Source organism: Corvus moneduloides, chromosome 6, assembly GCF_009650955.1.
Source record: "Corvus moneduloides isolate bCorMon1 chromosome 6, bCorMon1.pri, whole genome shotgun sequence".
Taxonomy (NCBI): Eukaryota; Metazoa; Chordata; class Aves; order Passeriformes; family Corvidae; genus Corvus; species Corvus moneduloides.
The window spans coordinates 42,539,645-42,557,684 of NC_045481.1; the positions used below are offsets into that span (position 1 = coordinate 42,539,645).

The 18,040-nt window shown below is 34.8% G+C and overlaps 1 protein-coding gene across 9 annotated transcripts in view; it reads left to right on the forward strand.

Annotated features, from left to right (window-relative positions):
- LRRC4C (leucine rich repeat containing 4C) overlaps window positions 1–18,040 on the forward strand; it is a 506,992-nt gene that overhangs the window by 384,725 nt on the left and 104,227 nt on the right. For 8 of the 9 annotated variants that reach the window (XM_032111687.1, XM_032111689.1, XM_032111688.1 and 5 more), the window contains 2 exons: window positions 9,937–10,022; window positions 11,183–11,320. The gene's annotated coding sequence lies outside the window, so the exon portion shown is untranslated. The remainder of the gene's footprint in view (window positions 1–9,936; window positions 10,023–11,182; window positions 11,321–18,040) is intronic. The other variant, XM_032111684.1, reaches the window with a different exon arrangement.

Here is an 18,040-nt window from a genome sequence, read left to right on the forward strand (position 1 = left end):
ACTGGTTACAAATATTATTCAAAAAGTCATTGAGATGAATTCAGTTGTTTTGCAGTGAACTTATTGGTTAGGATAATAGGTACCAAAAGTTACTGTCTAAAAACTAGTGGGTTTGAGAATTGCAGAGAACATAAAATATTCAGAATTCTTTTCCTCTGTGCTTTTTCAGGAAGTAGTCCTTACTTCTTTCTTATGTCTCAGCATTCAGCATATGCCCATGTCAGAATCTTTTTGTAACTTCCCAGAACAGCCTAGAATAATTAAGTTTACAAGGGTATACTTGTTTTCATTAATTCATTCTTAAAAGAAATCTAAAAAATGGAAAACAGTTTAGAGTTTAGTCCTGTATAAGTAGAGATGTGTCTTCCTTAACTGATAATATTAAAGTGTGATGCCAATTGAATGGGACAGAATTTTTCTATCCATGCCTATTCAGATAAAATGGCCTAAATGATAAACTCCGACTTTTGAGTTGTTTTATGATCAATGATGATGTGATGAGTTGAGTAACAGTATTTTTAGTTTTTACTTTCTCTCCACAGACATTTTAGTCATTAAAATTCAGTTATAGAGAGTATGTGGTCTTCATTCTATTTAAGATTAAAAAAGCCATGTATTGCAAGTGCTGAAAAAGCACTGTAGGATGATACTCAGCACTAATGCTCTTATTAAACCCAGCAATATACTTAAAGATATTTTCAGAAGGTAGTTTTTCTCTCCTAATAAAACCCACACAGGCATTTTTGTGGGAATGACAGGGATATTGTTGCATGCAAGGATTGTTTGTACCTCATATGCATCAACGTTGTCTCATTTCAAATGTAGAACAAACAGTTGAAAATCCTCACACTGAGTCACATACAGTGACATTTTTCCATCTTCACTTTTTTCTGTAATATTTATTGTTTATTTATCTCTGTCTTAAATTTCTGATCTAAATTACAAATATCTAGAAATATGGGTATCTGGAATGCATTGCTCAGATGTGAATTTAAGCAAGTGTGATTACAGTGGTGGTATAGGGTCTTTCATCCTTGTAAGACACAGTACTGTGTTTAATGTAGAAGCTTCAAATGGGAAAAATGAAGACAAACAAAGAAAAGCTGGATGAAAAATCATAATGTTAAGTACAGACAGAACCATCTGAATAACAAAATAATAGCTGTGTTACTAGAATGATTTGGGAACCACTTAACACTGAATCTCACAAAGCAATGCAGAATATAAACTGATTGACATTTTCATAAGTAGTTTTTAAATATGTACATGGGAATCTTGGCAAAACAATTTTTTATGAATAAGTTATTTCGTAAGGGCAGATTGTGTATCTGTTAAAAATGAGGATTTTATTGAAAGACTTTGCATTTTAACTTTTGAGTTTGTGTAAAATGTCTTCATTTTGAAAGGCAAAAATTATGAATGCAGGCATGTGTTATGTTCTTCCAGCTATTCCTTTTAAATACAAAATCAGAAAGTATACTGATGGCAAAATAAAATAAAATTTTCCCTCGTTTTCTTTCTACTAAAACCAATTTTAAAAAAGTAATTTCAGAACAAAAGGCACATTTTTTTATCTTGTGTGCCGTGCTGTATTTTGCTTTGGATTTCTGAGGGTTTTAATGAAATTTGAAATTTAACTTCAAAAATGAGCTCTTACATATCTTGGCAATGAGGAAAAAGAAGGCTTAGAAAACTGGCATTTCAGAAAGAACTGAAACAAGTAGCATTGAAAAGAAGAGAAGAATGAGGTATGGAAGTGGGGGAACAATAAAAGTTTTCAGCACATGAAAAGTTGTTGGAAACAAGGGCAGTCCATGATGAGTGTGGGCAGGATATATTTGTTAATATAGGATATGGTTTATGTAGGATATGGGTTTATACTGTAGCAGATTTTTCCATGTTGTTATTGGAAATCACATTCTAATATAGACATTGAAATATTGGACCATAAGGTAGTAGAATATATGTTACTAAATTTCTCCTAAAAATGTAGAGTGCTTATCAAAAAGTATGATAGTCTACCTTGTGAGAGAGGTAGAGTAGTGAAAAATTACCTGCTTAAAGGTACTAATTTTCTAAATATAAAATGGGATAGATGGTTTCAAGATTCAAGGTAAAGTTTATTTTTACACTCAAACCTCATAAAATTACTTTATTTCTAAATTTTAGTGTTTCTTTTGTATTGACATTCAAAGTACAAACCTGTTCTTAGTTTTGAAATGCTGAACAGACTGGTTTGTACCACCTCTCTCACTTGAAAATATTCATAATATATTTCTGCTATTTACAGCCTCTCTTCAGACTTTCAGAATATAAAACAGCAGTGATTTTCCCATAGATTTCAGGAATGAGTTGTTTTTCTCTAACAGAAACTATAATAAAAATAATTAATTAAACTGGTGGCTTAAAGCAATGTTGATGTCTTTCAAGAGGAAAACAAACCGTTTATGGTTATGTGGGAGCTGGTCGATGAGAATCAAGTGCAAGAATATGACAAAAACACTCTGAGATAAATATTCTGAGAGTTTTGCTAAGGAAAATGAATTTATTTTTTCCCCTGGTACTTGCTTCATACACATCACTAAAACATGGCAAGTCCAACAAGTAGATGTGTGCAAATCAGAGGTTTTTCTCCAATTCTAGTGGCAAGGTGTCTATTTGTGGAAAATTCAAGTGACATTAGAATTTCTTCATTTTGCCTTGTTCTTTTCTGGTAACTTGAAAATTATTCAAGGATGAATTGATTTGCATGTACCAGGATTTAAAATAAGGCTGGAAAATGCAGGCATAAAACATGGGCTTTGTAATTTAAGGTCATACAAATACAAAAAGTTTGGAGAAGTCTGTGTGCAACCACTTTTTCCTGTAAAGCAACATTACATACCAAAAGACTTGAGTGTCATTTGAGTGGTTATTGAGGGCAAGGAGAAAATCAGCGGTTGACTCCTGTATTGCTGAATTTACCTGGAATGGGGAGCATATAAGTTATTTCTGTTAGGTGATTTGAACATTTTGGAGCTATAATTACAATCAAGGTTACTGTGCAGTTTGAAGAAGGTTGTGGTTGCATAGTCTTAAAGCTAGAAAGCTTTTTGCCCCTGCTCCTGCAGTTTTCTTCTGTTGCTGGGAATTAAGCTGAGTTTTTGCTGTAACTCATGCAGGTGTCAAGAATGATTTATAATAATAATAATAAGTGCATAAGTTAGTCTTGCTTATTTTCTCTCACCAGCTGTGTCCTGGAGGAGGTACTGCCTTTAAATATTATCATTTGGGGGGGGGGGGGGGGGGAGGAGGGGGAACATAATTAGAAATCACTCTTTTTTTCTTTAAGACTTCACATGAATTAGTATTATTTACAGATACTTTATGATTTATTGTTGACACATTGTAACTCTTTAAATAAGCTATTTAGTGTCATTCATGTGCAACCCAGTAGGCATAAATGAAAAAAATCCACTGCAATCTCCTAGCTAGTCTTTCACAAGTCAGTGGTCATGTCTTATATACATGAAATAAAAGGGTTTCTGTAGCCAGAAGTGTATTTTGCTGCATCAGTCTCACCTTTATTGAAACATGTACAGAGTAAGTTCCTTGATGAAGCAGTGTTACATAAATCTCCTTCACAACACACAGTTGTTCTTGCAAACAGGCAATGGGGTAATAAGAAAGGAAACAATTTGGTCTCCTTTCACTTTAGCTTTTTAACCTGCTGGGTTTTTTTCAGAGGCCTTGACGCTTTGATAGCACTGGCAGGCAGCAGAGAGAGACTGTCAGAGTAAGATATCTCCATTGCTTGCCTGAACTTTGGCATAAGAATGACAGTTGTCAGGAAATACCTCAATTTATATGCAGATCCCTAGTTGATTTTTCATGTCTTCTGATATTTTAGTTTTCTCTTTCCTCATACCATACCTGTTAATTTTTATCGGTATCTCCAAGTTATTTTCTCCAGGTTAATATTTAGAGCTATATTTGCACAGAAAATTATTTTTTCTCTGTTTGTATGGAGCAGACAAAGTGTATGCATCACACATACATATGTGTACAAGTATAGCTGACAGTCATTTTATATAGGTGAACAAATAATATGAAATCATAGAATATCCTGAGTTGGAAGGGGCCCACAGGGATCACTGAAGTCCAGCTTCTGGACCTGCAATTCCACTTTTCTTATGAAGGTAATTCTGACAAAGTCATAGTGTATACTTGCTTCAGCAGGTCCAGTAGGAACTGGCTGGTAATAGTTAGAAAAACCTGAGAATAAATCCTTGGTACACATTTGGCCTCCTATTTCAATTGACATGCACCATGTTTGACCACAGACTATCTAAAGCTTTCTCAGTTTTTTCAAGTACCATTCAAAAGCAGAATCTTTTTATAATCTCAGTAAATCTCTTTCATAGTATATTCATATCCTAAAATTACCTACGACTGAGTCTTGTATTTGATATAATTTTATTTGGATTAAATATTTTACTTTCAGCTTACATATCAGTTTATTAGAAAAACCTCACATACTTTTTATCAAGATTTTAAAACTTGCTGCATTTTATCTTTCATGGAATGCCTTTTTAACCTGACTTCTAATAATTCAGAAACATATGCCATATGTAATAACAGTATAAATCTATGAGGGCTAAAGTAGACCAGTTTCATCTGGAATGATCCACTGTAATTTGAAATGGAAAATACTGTTTCTGACACATTTGGGTAATAGTTATACTGTACCAGTTATACTTTGTGTATTTGAAAGACTGGGATTTGAGATGAACATTTCTATGTTGGATAATTCCTTCTAACCTAATTTTCAGTAGTGAATGTGTCCAGGACACCAGAGAATCACAAGGAACAGCAGGATATCAATAAAACTCAGAATAAAATCAGATATCCCACAATGCCCAATTTACAATTTTGTGTAAAGACCATCACTTCTTTAGCTAATAAACTTGTTGCGGTACTGGATATGAAGATGTTCTCTCTTCATGTTTAATTCCTCAATCCCACTCTTCTGATTTGAAGTTGCCTTTTCAGTATTTTCATTCTACATTTAAAAGTATAACATTTTGTTCCTCGTGAAGCATTTCTAGTGCATAGATTAGCATAGCTGGTGCTGTTTATTCCTCTGACATCATGTAGTAGCTTCCTATTCAATAGACTTTGATTACCAGCATTGCAATGGTGAATTCAGTGCCCAGGACAGCAAAGGCAGCATTCCTGAGGCATTCCTCTCTCACTGTAGCTCCCAGCTTTCATGTCAATAAAAGGGGAAAAAACCCAAAACTCTGGGGTGGTTAAAAAGCAGGTAAGTTTTGCCAGAGAGATTGTGGGCTCTTGTAGGTGTTGTATGTCTCTGCTGGATGTGCCTTGAGATACTTGCTCTGATCAGATCTGTTTTGAGCAGAAGACTGGACTGGATGACTCCTTCCCTTCCAAAGTTATGAGTCTGTAATTTAATTTGTCCCTTGTAAATATTAATGAAAAGGAAAAAGAAACAAGCAAAACACTGTCAAAACCCAAAACAATGTTCTAGAATGTGCATCACATACTGCAATAGTATATTTCCTCTCTCCTTTATTTGTCTTTAACTTGCTTGATTGTTCCATAAAAAATGTGTAAAGATGAGGGATTTTTTATAACAAATTTTGCTGGAAGTCGACAGATAACAATTCTGAATCTTATGAGAAATTAATCATACATGGTGCAGCACGTATTGAAAGAAATTGACTTTTTAATCAAGATATGAATATATAAATCCTTTCTAGCTTTCACTTTTATGTTCATCCTGACCTTCCCATATCACCTTTGCCCTCAGCCACGATGTTCTAAATTGCTTGCTTACTCTTCTCAAATCGTTCAGTGAGTTAAGAAATGATCACACAATGAGGAATGCGCTTTGTACTGCTTAGACCATTAAATTCCCAATCGAGTTAGAAAGTTTTGTTCAGGTCCTTTGATATCAGTGTCTTTTGAATAATGATAGAACATGATGATGACATAACAGTGACATTATTGCCTTCTGCCTACTACAATTTTAAAAGAAATTGAACACAAATCCCAATTCTTGCTCTTGATGTGAAAATTCTGTGTGGCACTACTGTGGATCACCTACCAGAAGTTATGAGCCTGGTACATTTTGTGGGTCTGTAAGATGTTTCCTATACACTGATTGTAGACACACCATGATGGAAAGACCTGCATAAGCACAACTTAATGTGTGGGTGTTTTGTTAATTGAAAGGTAATAAGTTTACAGGGTTTTACAGATACATAGATAAATTTTATAATGTTACTATTATATTCTTGATAGAGTATGATAATTAGCTCCTCTTAGTGGTTTCCTAGGAAATGCTCTGCAGCTCAGTCATGACTGCTCAAACTCATGGTCTAACAAGGAAGATTATCGTGAGATTTTTATCATATTATCCAATGTACTCCAAAAGAAATATATTACCATGAGTGAGGTATAGATAGGCTTGGAAGTGCTGATAGCAGCTGCCTGAAGGTCTCACTCAGGGCTGGTTGCAATGGTGCTAGTGTAATGCTTTCTGACATGGTAAGTCTGTTGGAGAATTATTTCTCTGAATTTCTGCTAAAGCCTGACTTTAGCGATTTTGGTTTCTCTTGACTTTAAACAGAGAGTGCTGCTGTATATGGGGAAAGAAAACAGAGGGAAACAGAAAAATTGTAGATGTTATCTCAATATTGCAATCATGCAATCATTTTAAAGATGGGGGTGGAAAATAAATTTTCCCATTGTGATTTCATTGTCTGCAAATACTCAAGGAAGCAAATTTTTTGGGAGAAAACCCATAAATTTTTGTTCATATAAGCTAATTTTCAAATATATAAAAACTAGGTTTGATTTTTTTAATATCTATAACTTGATAATTTCACATTCAAGGAATTCAGACTGCCTTTTTTGTCTCATTCACAAAAATTAGACATTGTTTTGTGTATGTTTGAACCTGATGCTTGTATCTGATTACCTTATTTTGCTGACTTATTTATTTTCAGTCTTCCTGGGTGATTTTAGGTTTTTCTATTTGTGCCTACTCTGACCCTGCAGATTCTACCTTCTCTTGACTGGCCTTTTTTCCTCAGTGTAAAGTACTGTGCTGACACTCATACCCCATGCAACTCTTTGAGCATTTGACCTGTTCTTTGTTCAGATCACTTTCTCCAAGACTGATATATCTTGTTGGATAATATTTAGTGACTATTTTACATACAGAATTCTGACTCCACCTCAGGAAGCCCTTTTAGATATGTCTTCATTTGTAATGGATGAATTTTGTTGGTCATTAGTAACCAGTTGATGATCCTCTTGCTTGTGCTGCCAGATCCATTTCACAAAGAGCAGGAAACTTATGCCTGGATTGTTACAGAGGTGTTTTCCCCAGATGACCTGCAGTCCCTCTCGGTGCTGTTCAGCACTGATAATGTGCATGCTCTCTGCTGTGCATTATGACAGTCTGAGTGACACACCATGCAATGAATAATAATGTGTCATAGCTGCAAGTAGTTAGAGCTTCCCTCACTTCTAGCACCTTGCCTAATGTGCCTCTCCCACACAGTTTTGTGACAAAGGGCTGAGATATATTTATATACTTGCTCTCATTTAACTAAAGCAGAAAGTCTTGTCGTTCTAAAGCTTAGCATGCTAGGTCTTCATCAGCATGGTTGCCCTGTAAGTATCCCACTTAAATACCTCAGAGAATCAAATCCCAAAGATGGGCATGGGTATAATACAGAACTACCCCAGAGAAAACATCAATCAGTTTGTTAAAGTAGGACTGTATACGATGCAGATGTTTGAAGGTTTCTGCAGCAAGGTATGAAAGAGGTGTCTCAAATGTTTTCCCTGTCTTAGTATTAGCATATTCTGGAAATAAATTCGTATCTGTGAATAAACTGTCTAATGCATATTCCCTCTGCATAGAATAGCCCCAGTCATTACGACAAGTTGTAGTTTGTTTTGAGTTTTTTTGGTTTTTTTTTGACTGACCAGCAGGCTTAATGACTGACTCATATCCTGCTATGCACTGCCTCCCACCTAATACCATAGTGACAAGCTGCTCGTTTTCTTCTGTTCAAAAGAAATAAGGAATAGAAATTAAGTCTTTCAAAAAATGGGATAGTCATCAATATCAGTATGATTAAACTGACATGGATGGTGCTGACTACCTGTAAGACATACTCCTTACCCCTGCAAGGTTACACATGGACCTTAAACATTTATCACCTCTTAATTTCTGTTATATTAGCAAGTAAAAAAAATGGTGTGCTTTTCTGGAAGGCTTTTAAACATGAAAACATATGGGAGTTAGCTGATTAATGTACTTAGATAAAATCGGTAAATCACAGAATTTTCCAAATCCACATGTTTAAGCACCTTTTAAAATCCCTCTTAGAGGTTTTGTTTGTAGAATAAAGTCAGGTTTTGTGATGTTCTGAGATTGTTAAGAAAAGTTTAAATTGAAGAAATTCAGCAAGCACAAATTCTTGTGTGAACAATAAGAATATCTGATCTTAAACACATTAATTTAATGTGAATAATGCCAATGCTGCTCTGCCTACAAACAAGCAGAAAATCCTAAATTATCAAGTTCAAGGACCAATCTGCCTCTATCTCTATAAAAGTATATATTTTCCAATATCTAAAAGCTAGTTTATTTTAGAATATTTATCTAAATTTTGTCAAATATTTGCTAGATTTTTGAAATGTTTTTTATATAAATGTCTATTTGTTAAATATTTATGACCATAAAACCCCCATGCCAATTGCATTTAAACATTACCATTTGTCATGATAAACATGCATGCACATAGATTATCTGTCTCTATAAAAGGCAGAAACAAACCAATCTTTTTGATTCCTCTGTCTGCAGTACTCCTGCAGGAAAAGAAACAGCAATTTTCATACAATTCTGCAATTTTCAACATCTGTATGAATTCTTGGAGAAATACTAAGGGAAAATAATTCTGTAAAAAAGATCATTTTGGAACCATTTATTTATTGTTTCTTTTAATATCAATAAATATCAATTGATAGATTTCTATTTTGTTTGTATTTATTTTCCTAAGAAAACTGAGGGCAGGAGCATTAAATAAAAAAAACCCAAACTAATTTGTCTTTAATAATCATATTTCTGCAGAAACTTTTTAATATGGAATTGAAACAGCTTTACAACCATAATTTTTTGAGAGATTACATTAAACATGTTCTTTGAACCTAATATTTTCTTCTAAATTTCTCTTCCAGAAAAGAAATTCTAGTAAAATGTACTGTGTGTGCTTTAGGATTACAGATGGTTAATTCCTGCTTCCAGATCTGTGTCTTCATATATGGAGTTATTAAATGTGTTTTCCAAAAGTGATGACTCATTGTAGTTGGCTCATCTTTGGAGAGCACATTATAAATGGAGCTGGATTTAGCAAATATTGCTGTGCTACTTTTGAAAATAAGGCCCACTCGAAACAATTTAAGTGAAAGGTCATATCCCTTGATCTCTTGATTTTTACAAAATATATTTTCCATTAAGTTTTGAAGAACTTCTGGAAAATTTGTCAGCAGCCTCTTATTCTAAATTTCCTATTATTAGCCCTTACTGTTCAAAGACTATCAATACTGTGATTTTTGAAGCCAATAGTGCTCCTTATGTCTTAAATTATAGATTTTTTATATTCTATATTTCCACCTACATGCACAAAGGAGAGTAAAGCAAATACAATTTAACGGATATGCAGTCTCAATATAAGCTAGGAGAAAAGTGCAAGGAGAGAGAAGGTCTGAAAAACCAAAAAACATCCAGTACAACTGTGGATAAAATCCAGACTTTTGTGCATCACCTCTTCTGTGTCTGCTTTTTTTCCTGCACTCAAACAATATTATAATCATGATGTGTAGCTTCTTAAAACAATGCTTCATCCCTTACAGGTGTTTTATCCTGTTCATCACCAGAAATAGTCTCTTTAACAAGAAACTCTTCCCTAGACCTTGAAGATAAGATCTGATTCAGTAAGGTGAGTTTTGATTTAATACTGTACCATTCCACCTGGGAATGAAATTCAGAGAGTTTGTAGGAAAACTTAGCCTAAAGTATCTTTGAATAAAAAAAAAAAAAGAAAACACAAAACAAAAAACCCAAAAAACTCTTAAATAATCATTATTCTTGCCATCATTTTCACCACTTGTGACTGACAGCATTTCTTAACTTTTTATCAGGATTTCTAACATGGGCTCAGTAAAGAACGAGAAAAGTTCTCAACCACAGTTCTTTTTTAGAATTTTCAAAAGATCCTGCCCTGATGTGGACAAAAATGTTTATTCATATTGAACCCATTTCCTCTCATTGTCTCCAAATCTATAGAGTTACCTTTTCCACTTGTAACATTTCCAGGCCTTAAGTGCAAATCCAGTGAAAATTGGTCTTGGCTGTTCTCCCACTTACACTGCTTTTTGAAATGGAAGTTATGGAATGACCTGTTATGGAGTAATCTTGTATTCTTTTTAGAAATGACACTACAGTGGCTAGACAGACTATTGGTCTGTTCTGGAGTGGCAGTAACCCGGTAAATTCCAAAAGAGTTTCAAGAGGCTCATCATTGTCTTGTAGTTTTTCATCCATCTCTTTAAGATGATACTGAAAGATGATTAGGTATTTCATCTGCTCTTGAAATGATGTAGAGTTTGAATGTCTGTGGAGATAGAAGGGAGAGCTGAGCACTTGTTGAGAAAATGCAGAGAAATCAAGGTTGAGGAGTAATTTTTTAAGTATGCTGTACCATAGTTCAGAACATTTGTGAGTATAAATACAGTGCTTCTTGCCTTCGTTCATTTCTAGGTCCTAAACTGTTCCCTGACTTTTCATCCATGTAGTTTAAGTCAACATCTGTCAAAGTACATTTATATTACAACATGCTCAAGAATCTTAAATTATTTGATATCAGGCATTGACTGTTAGGGTACAGAAAAGAATTACAATTATTTAGAGGGGTGGGGTTTTACTCTATTTGCTACCTTATATGTTCCAATTGCCTTGCCTGGTGTAGTGCACATCATGTGGTGATAACAGTGTCACACCAGGCACTGACAATACTGGGAAGCTTTACTCTCCCTGGTCCCAATAACAGTGACTCCTTCCTGTTTAACACATACTGTAAGTATTATTTCCATTTTACAGGTGGAGTGGCAGGCGTGCAGAGAATCAAATAGTCCATCTCGAGATCATGCAAAGACTCTGGAAATACAATTCCAGTGAGTCCTGGCTATAACACTTTTGATGCCCATATCACTAGCTGCAGTCCTACAAGCACCAAAGGTAAGAAATCAAGTCCTTATATACATTATATGCATTATAGTATATAATTAAATCCATTTGAATTTAGATAAATCTGAAAAAAAAAAGTTTATGTTTTTTTCTGGTGGCCAAGGATGAGCCATTAGTGATTCTGATGCCTTTTCCTGGTCTTGAAATCAAGAGTCATACACGGTTAGAAGGGGAAAAGGGTTTTTACCTTGGTATTTATTTTAAGGATCCTTAGGTGCGCACGTCCAGGTCATATGCATCGGGATGCACCCTGCCGAATATGCCCCAAAAGATCTGGCATAACATTATAGGTTTTACTAATTAGCATATCTATCAAAGATTCCCCAATAAGAGGCTCAAGTGAGCCCCCCTCCCCAGTGAACCTTCTCCTGGATGGTTCTATCTTGGTTTACAGAATGTGTTCTGGAGAGGACCTTGGGGTCTGGGGCACACTGATCCCTAGCTACAAAGCTTCTAAAATGTTGAGTCTCTTAGCTTGACAAACAAGTCCAAGAATGTAGGGGAAAAGCACTAGGAATACAGAAGTTGTAAAAAGGTATAACAGGGGTATAAAAGAAAAGGCAAAAAAATCTTCATGGCATCAATTCAAGGGAAAAAAAATTAAAAAGAAGTGAGTAGAAAAAAATCACTTTGAAAAAACAGGGTTTCTTTTCATATTGACAAATGAGGATGAATTGAAAGTTTGTTTGTTATGTAAGGTGATTCCACAATGTTGGACATAGAAATAGAAGATGCTGAAGATATTTAGTTGAAGTAAATTATTTTATATGTACCTGAAAAGAGATCTTGACAATTAAAGTTATCCTCTTGACAAATGTTATTTATCCCATGGAATTTTCTTCTTTTTTCCTTTTTGACAATTTGTCCTCTCTATGCAACATTTCTTTTCCTTCCCAATTTATTGAAAGCTGTAACTTTCTTTGCATGGTTAAAGCAAATCATTATGTTTTTTGTGATGAAAATTTAGAAGTCTTGAATGTTACTTTTTCTTTGGATCAGAAGTTAAATTTTAAATCTTTTCCTTGTATCAGAATTTCACTTTAAATGTATGCTAAATATGAGGATGAGGTAGGAAAATATGGCTGTTAGGTTGTCTCTCATTAATGTTTTGAAGCATATGTGGTTAAGATTTAATTCTCAATGTGTGGAAATTGTATTTTCCAGTCACAATAACTCAACAGGAGAAGAAATTAGGATGTCTGATAGATTCATCTCTGTGTCAAAGTATCATATTTTTGCTATTTAATATTCATTGAGGGAAAAAAGGCTGTCACACAATAAAGATATTATTTTCAAATTCATGCATCATTCCTGCCCAAGTCTAGTTGTCTGTATTCTTAATTTTTACATTCTTAAAAATTCAGTTTAAGAGAAACAGTCCTTCTTTTTCACTCTACTAACATTTTCCAACCCCAATGAATTTGTAATTCTGTGATTTACAAAACCAAACACATATTAAATGGGGCATGAATATAAAATGAAGGGCTGTGCTCTATTCTCATTTACACCTGCATTAATCTGGAGATGCTCCATTGAAATCAAAGGAGTTATTCCTCCCTATGGAGTGAATTCACAACAGCTTAATGTCAATGGCGCTCAGTCCTGGAAAGGAGAGAATTCATCTAGATCTGAATTCTAAGCCTGAAATTAGTGGCATAGGAAAATGACGGGATTTGCATACTATTGTCAGGTTGTAGAGTGAAAACACTTGAAATTTTGTTCTAAGCCATTTTGTGATTCAGATTTTTTAATGTTGAATACAGTAGTTCATTTCAGTCAAAGGCGCTCACATTTTTTAAGGAGTTGAAAAATATGCCCATTTCCAAAAACTGGAAATTGGAAGAGAAAAATACAAAGCCATACTTCTGCTGCTGCTGCTTCTCCTTATTCTTTAATAATAATAATAATAATAATAATAAATTTTGTCATAGGATAGGGCATTGCTCATGCACTTCTTCCTTATCTGGAGAAATTAGTTTAAGAAAAACTTGGAATGGAATGTGAAAAAATTGTACTGAAGGGCCACATGGCTACTATTAGAGTAGAGATGCAATGTGCTCTGATTTCAGGGAACATGTCCACAATCTATTTCTAAAAAAATGAACATAAGTTAACTGTTTTTGAACAAACACATTTGGGTGCGTGCATGTAGTGAGGAGCTTTGGGACTCAAAATATTTGTCCTTCCATATTTTGGAAATAACTACAGCAAAAAAAAAAAACTTAGAGTAAACATTAATGATGGTTTTCAAGATGTCGAAGTCTAAGACAGACTTTGGAATCGAAGTCAAAGTTTGAAGTCACATGGAAAAAGATGCTCTGCAAAATTGTGGTATTATTTAAACCAGCAGAAATTTTGTCGTTGGCCTCAGTGGAACCAAAATTCTGAGTACAAAGGAAACTTTTGCTGTTATTTTATTATGTGATTACTTTTGTAAACATGTGTAAAAGGATTACTACCCTAACTCTATTAAATGCTAGGTACCCTAAAGTCATGCTGCAATAAACTTAAAAGTTATTATCAACCCTAAAGAGTAAGCTCTTGGTAGGGGCATAATTTCATAGAAGTTCTAACATTAGCTATTTTTGTATATTAAAATATATATAAAAGTAAAAATATTGTGTTGCAATTCTGACTAGGGCATACATATATATATATATATATATTGCAAAACAATTCCAAAAGAAAAATTAGGAAAAGTTTAGCCTTTTCTGTTAGTAGTTTTTTTTCCTCATTTTTCTTTTCCTCAAAACATCATTCATTTTAGAAAAGAAAGACTGTCTGCTATTGCTGCGTTGAATGCTAAGCACATAATTCTCCTAAGCCCACAGTGAATAAGAGAAACTAAGAGCACTTTAGAAAAAATATTTTTACCAGTTAAGTATGAGGTTTCCTATTTTCCTTTTATGTAAATACTTCTACGGACTGTTGAATTGCAGAATCATAGAACACCTGAGGGTGGAAGGGACCTTCTAAGGTCCCCTAGTTCAACCCCACTGCTCAAGCAGGTTCACTTAGAGCAAATTGCATAGGACCATGTCTGGATGGCTTCTGAATGTCTCCAAGGGGGGAAGACTCCACAACATCCCTGGGAAACCTGTGCCAGTGCTCTTACTGTCATAATAAAAAATCATTTCATGATATTCAGAAGGAACCTGTGGTGTTTCAGTGTGTGCCCACTGCCTCTGGTTCTGCAGCTGGGCACCACCAGCTCCTTCCTCTTTGCACCCTCCCTCCATGTACATGTAGACATTAATAAGATTCCTCCAAGCCTCCTCCAGGCTAAGCAGCCTCAGTTCTTTCAGCCTTTCCCCATTGGAAAGATGCTCTGATCTGTTCATGCTGCTTTGTTGGATTCTCTCCAGTCTGTCCACCTCTCTCCTGTACTCAGCAGCCCAAAACTGGACCCAGGACTGCAGGTATAATCTCTCTGGGGCTGAGCAGAGGGATCACCTCTCTCAACCTGTTGGCAATGCTTTGCCTGGTGCAGCCCAGGATACCATTAGGTCTCTTTGCAGCAAGGGCATGTTGTATGATCAGCCTGGGGCATTTGTTTTGCTTCTGCCTTACTTTGACAATATGTGACTCAGTATTACCGCAGGCCTGGGCCCTAGGATATATTACCATGTCCCAGAGCTGTAGGGAGGAGGAGGAGAGAAGATCCAGCAGGAAGAAATTGTGCAGCAAGATTGATTAATTATTTTACAAACTCTTTTATAGACTTTTTCTTCATAGTCTAATTGGACCAAAGATCAGCCACCCTTTGGGGGTGATTGGCTAAAATCCTAAAACTTCCATTGTCAAAATATTTTTCTACTGTACCGTAAACAAGACTTTTCAAGGTTGCAGGTGGCTTGGTTGTTTACATAACTCTGCCACCTCTTCTGTGAGAGAGAAAAGTCTCTCAAAGACTTAGAAAATAGCAAGAAAATCCTTGCCAGCAGCATTTTTGTATCTACAACTCAGTTCCATAAGGAGAAATTCTAGAAAGCCTCTCTAAACAGCAAGCTTTTTTCACTGATGGATGGTTAGCATGGAAGATGAAAATTTGCACAAATGTACAACAATTCTAAATTTGTCCTATTAACCCAGCTGCACAAGGAACATGCAATAAACATACAGAAGTTTTGAGAACATGGTTCCCTTCAAATACAAACAACAAAGCCCACCATTCAGCTCCATCTTTACCAGAAACAATTGGTGTTATAATATTATGAAGAGATGAGTTTATTGAACAGTCATGTTCACATCCATGTACCAAAATCATGTGCTGTGGTTTTACCCAGATTTTCCTGGAAGGAGGATATATTTTCTCTTATTTCTTCCAAGCTGCTATGATGCAGTAGAAATTACCTGCAAAACAAAATTTCTCACTAGAACTGCCCCCCCGCCCCATGAAAATTAATAAATGAGGCAGTATCCATCAGCTGTTAATTCTGACAGTCATGAATGTGATTTTAGTGCTTGTTCTATTTAAAGAATTGAACAATAATCAGTGAAATCACATAAACAGGAAATTATGTATCGTGGGCTCCAATTACAATAGAAAATTCACAGTCTTCCTGTGAGATTATGTATGATATATTTTATATAATCTGAGATTTTTAGGATTTCCATTGAAGTCATAAATTGATTAGTGAGCTTGATCCTAGATCTGTGCAGTCAAAAGTATGTTTGTCAGCAATTTTTATTTCCTTTTGGAAGTACTAAGCTGTAAGAGAATTCAAGTACTCTCTCCATATGCAAACAGATTCCTGTCAGCAAAGATAAATAAAATAGAAAGAATATTATGTTCCACAGTTTCCTTTATGATTTCTTCATGTTTATTTAAAAGGAAGGTGGGGCTGTCAACTAACTTAGGAAAATGTTGCCATTGCTTTTCACTTTGTCTGTAAAGTGGTCTGGTTTCACTGTTTTCTTCTCAAAATTTGGTTATGTTTATTCAATTATAATACTTCTCCTTCATTTGGGGTCAGAATCCTCTTCTCTTAGGCTTTAGCCATGTTTCTCTTCTACCAAGTGACTGAGCACTGTGAATATTTGGTCTTTTCCAGTGCTCTCTTCCAGTGTTAGTCATGCATAGAACTACAGTTCTATAACTTGCCTTGTCCGTCAGAAAGGAAAAGGTGTTTTATAACAATCTGTTGTTCGTGTTTATTGTGTGAAGATTTGCCAGTACATACATTTGAGTTTTGTTATCCTCCCATACTCAGGATTGGGCAAGATCAAAGGCAATATAAACCAATAGTGTTCGAAGGCAACAAGATATAATGTGCTGCAGGAAAAACATAACTATTCTCTCCAGAACTAATGATAGCCTTTTAACATTGGATTAATTTGAGTAATTGTGATGGTACCAAAATATTTGTTTTAAATAGGTTTAAATAGGTTTTAAATGGCATATGTGACATATATGCTTGTAGAACAGATAATGCAATTATATTTTTTAATTTTGTTTATTGTAAGGATATTTACTTTTTCATGCAGCGTGGAACATCATCTTATAAATATTGCAAACTAGATTGCTTCAAAGTTATGTTCTAAGAAGCTAATCACACTATCTTCTATGTTTATTAGGTGATAAAGCCTAATTGATGTATTAAAGATAACAAACTTTGAGACATCATATCACAACGTAGAGAGTATTGCAGTTTTGATGCATTTTTTTGTTCAGTCACATCTATGCCAGCAAATATACTATCTTTGTATATAGAGAGATGTGTAATCTATTTGTATCTGTTAGAAATGGGTATTTTGATGTCATTTGAAAATGTGCACATTTCGATCATAAGTATGACTTTGTATCAACAGAGGTTCTGTAGCTGTAGCAGATGTTTGTGTCTTAGATTTTGATTGGATGCCCAAAAGTTGTGTATCTTCTGTACCTGATGCTTACAGATGTGTTTAATTCAGTTATAGAAGCCTTCACTTTCCCTCACTGGTTCTTTAATAGTAGCAGGAAATTGTTCAGGAACTTTTTAAAAAGACAGTGGAGAAAACATATTAGACTGTGATGTTTTTATCCTTCTGGGAATAGGAACAACCTTGTAGTTTTTTGGATTTTGTGTAGTAAAAAGAAAAAGGCTCTTATAAGATGTTTGTAGACCCCAAATATACCAGCAGCATCAGTGAATCAGACAGGAACAAAATAAGCTCACCAACTGAGAAAAAGATTGTTACTTGTCAGCAACTTCATCTCCTACCACATTTATAACCTTCCCCAAAAAACCCCAGAGACTTTTTTAGCATTTTTGAAAGACCTCTAAGTTTGGGTTATTTATTATTTCTACACACTCAGCCCTTCACCCATTCCAGGTAATTTTTGTTTGACATTGATTTCAGGCATAGTAAGATCAGATGCTAAATGGGCCTGGTTTCAGTTGCTTAACTTAAATCTAGTAGAACTTTCTCACCAGAAAGCCTGTTGAGTCAGTAGAATAAATCTGAAAGTCAATGTTAATTATTCAGTAAGTGTTACTTAACTCAATCAGCTAGCGTATGGATTTTATAATTCTGGAAAAACTTCTAATATGACATACAACTTAGTTTATTTTATTTTCAAGTATGTCAATTTCACATGAAAGCTGAAGCCTGAGTAAGGATGCCAAACATGTCTTGACTATTTGAGAGAGAACTGAGCAAAGAGCTAGGTATATTATTATGTGCATGGAATAACTCAGTTACTGCTTAATATTTGAAGTTTGCTATAAT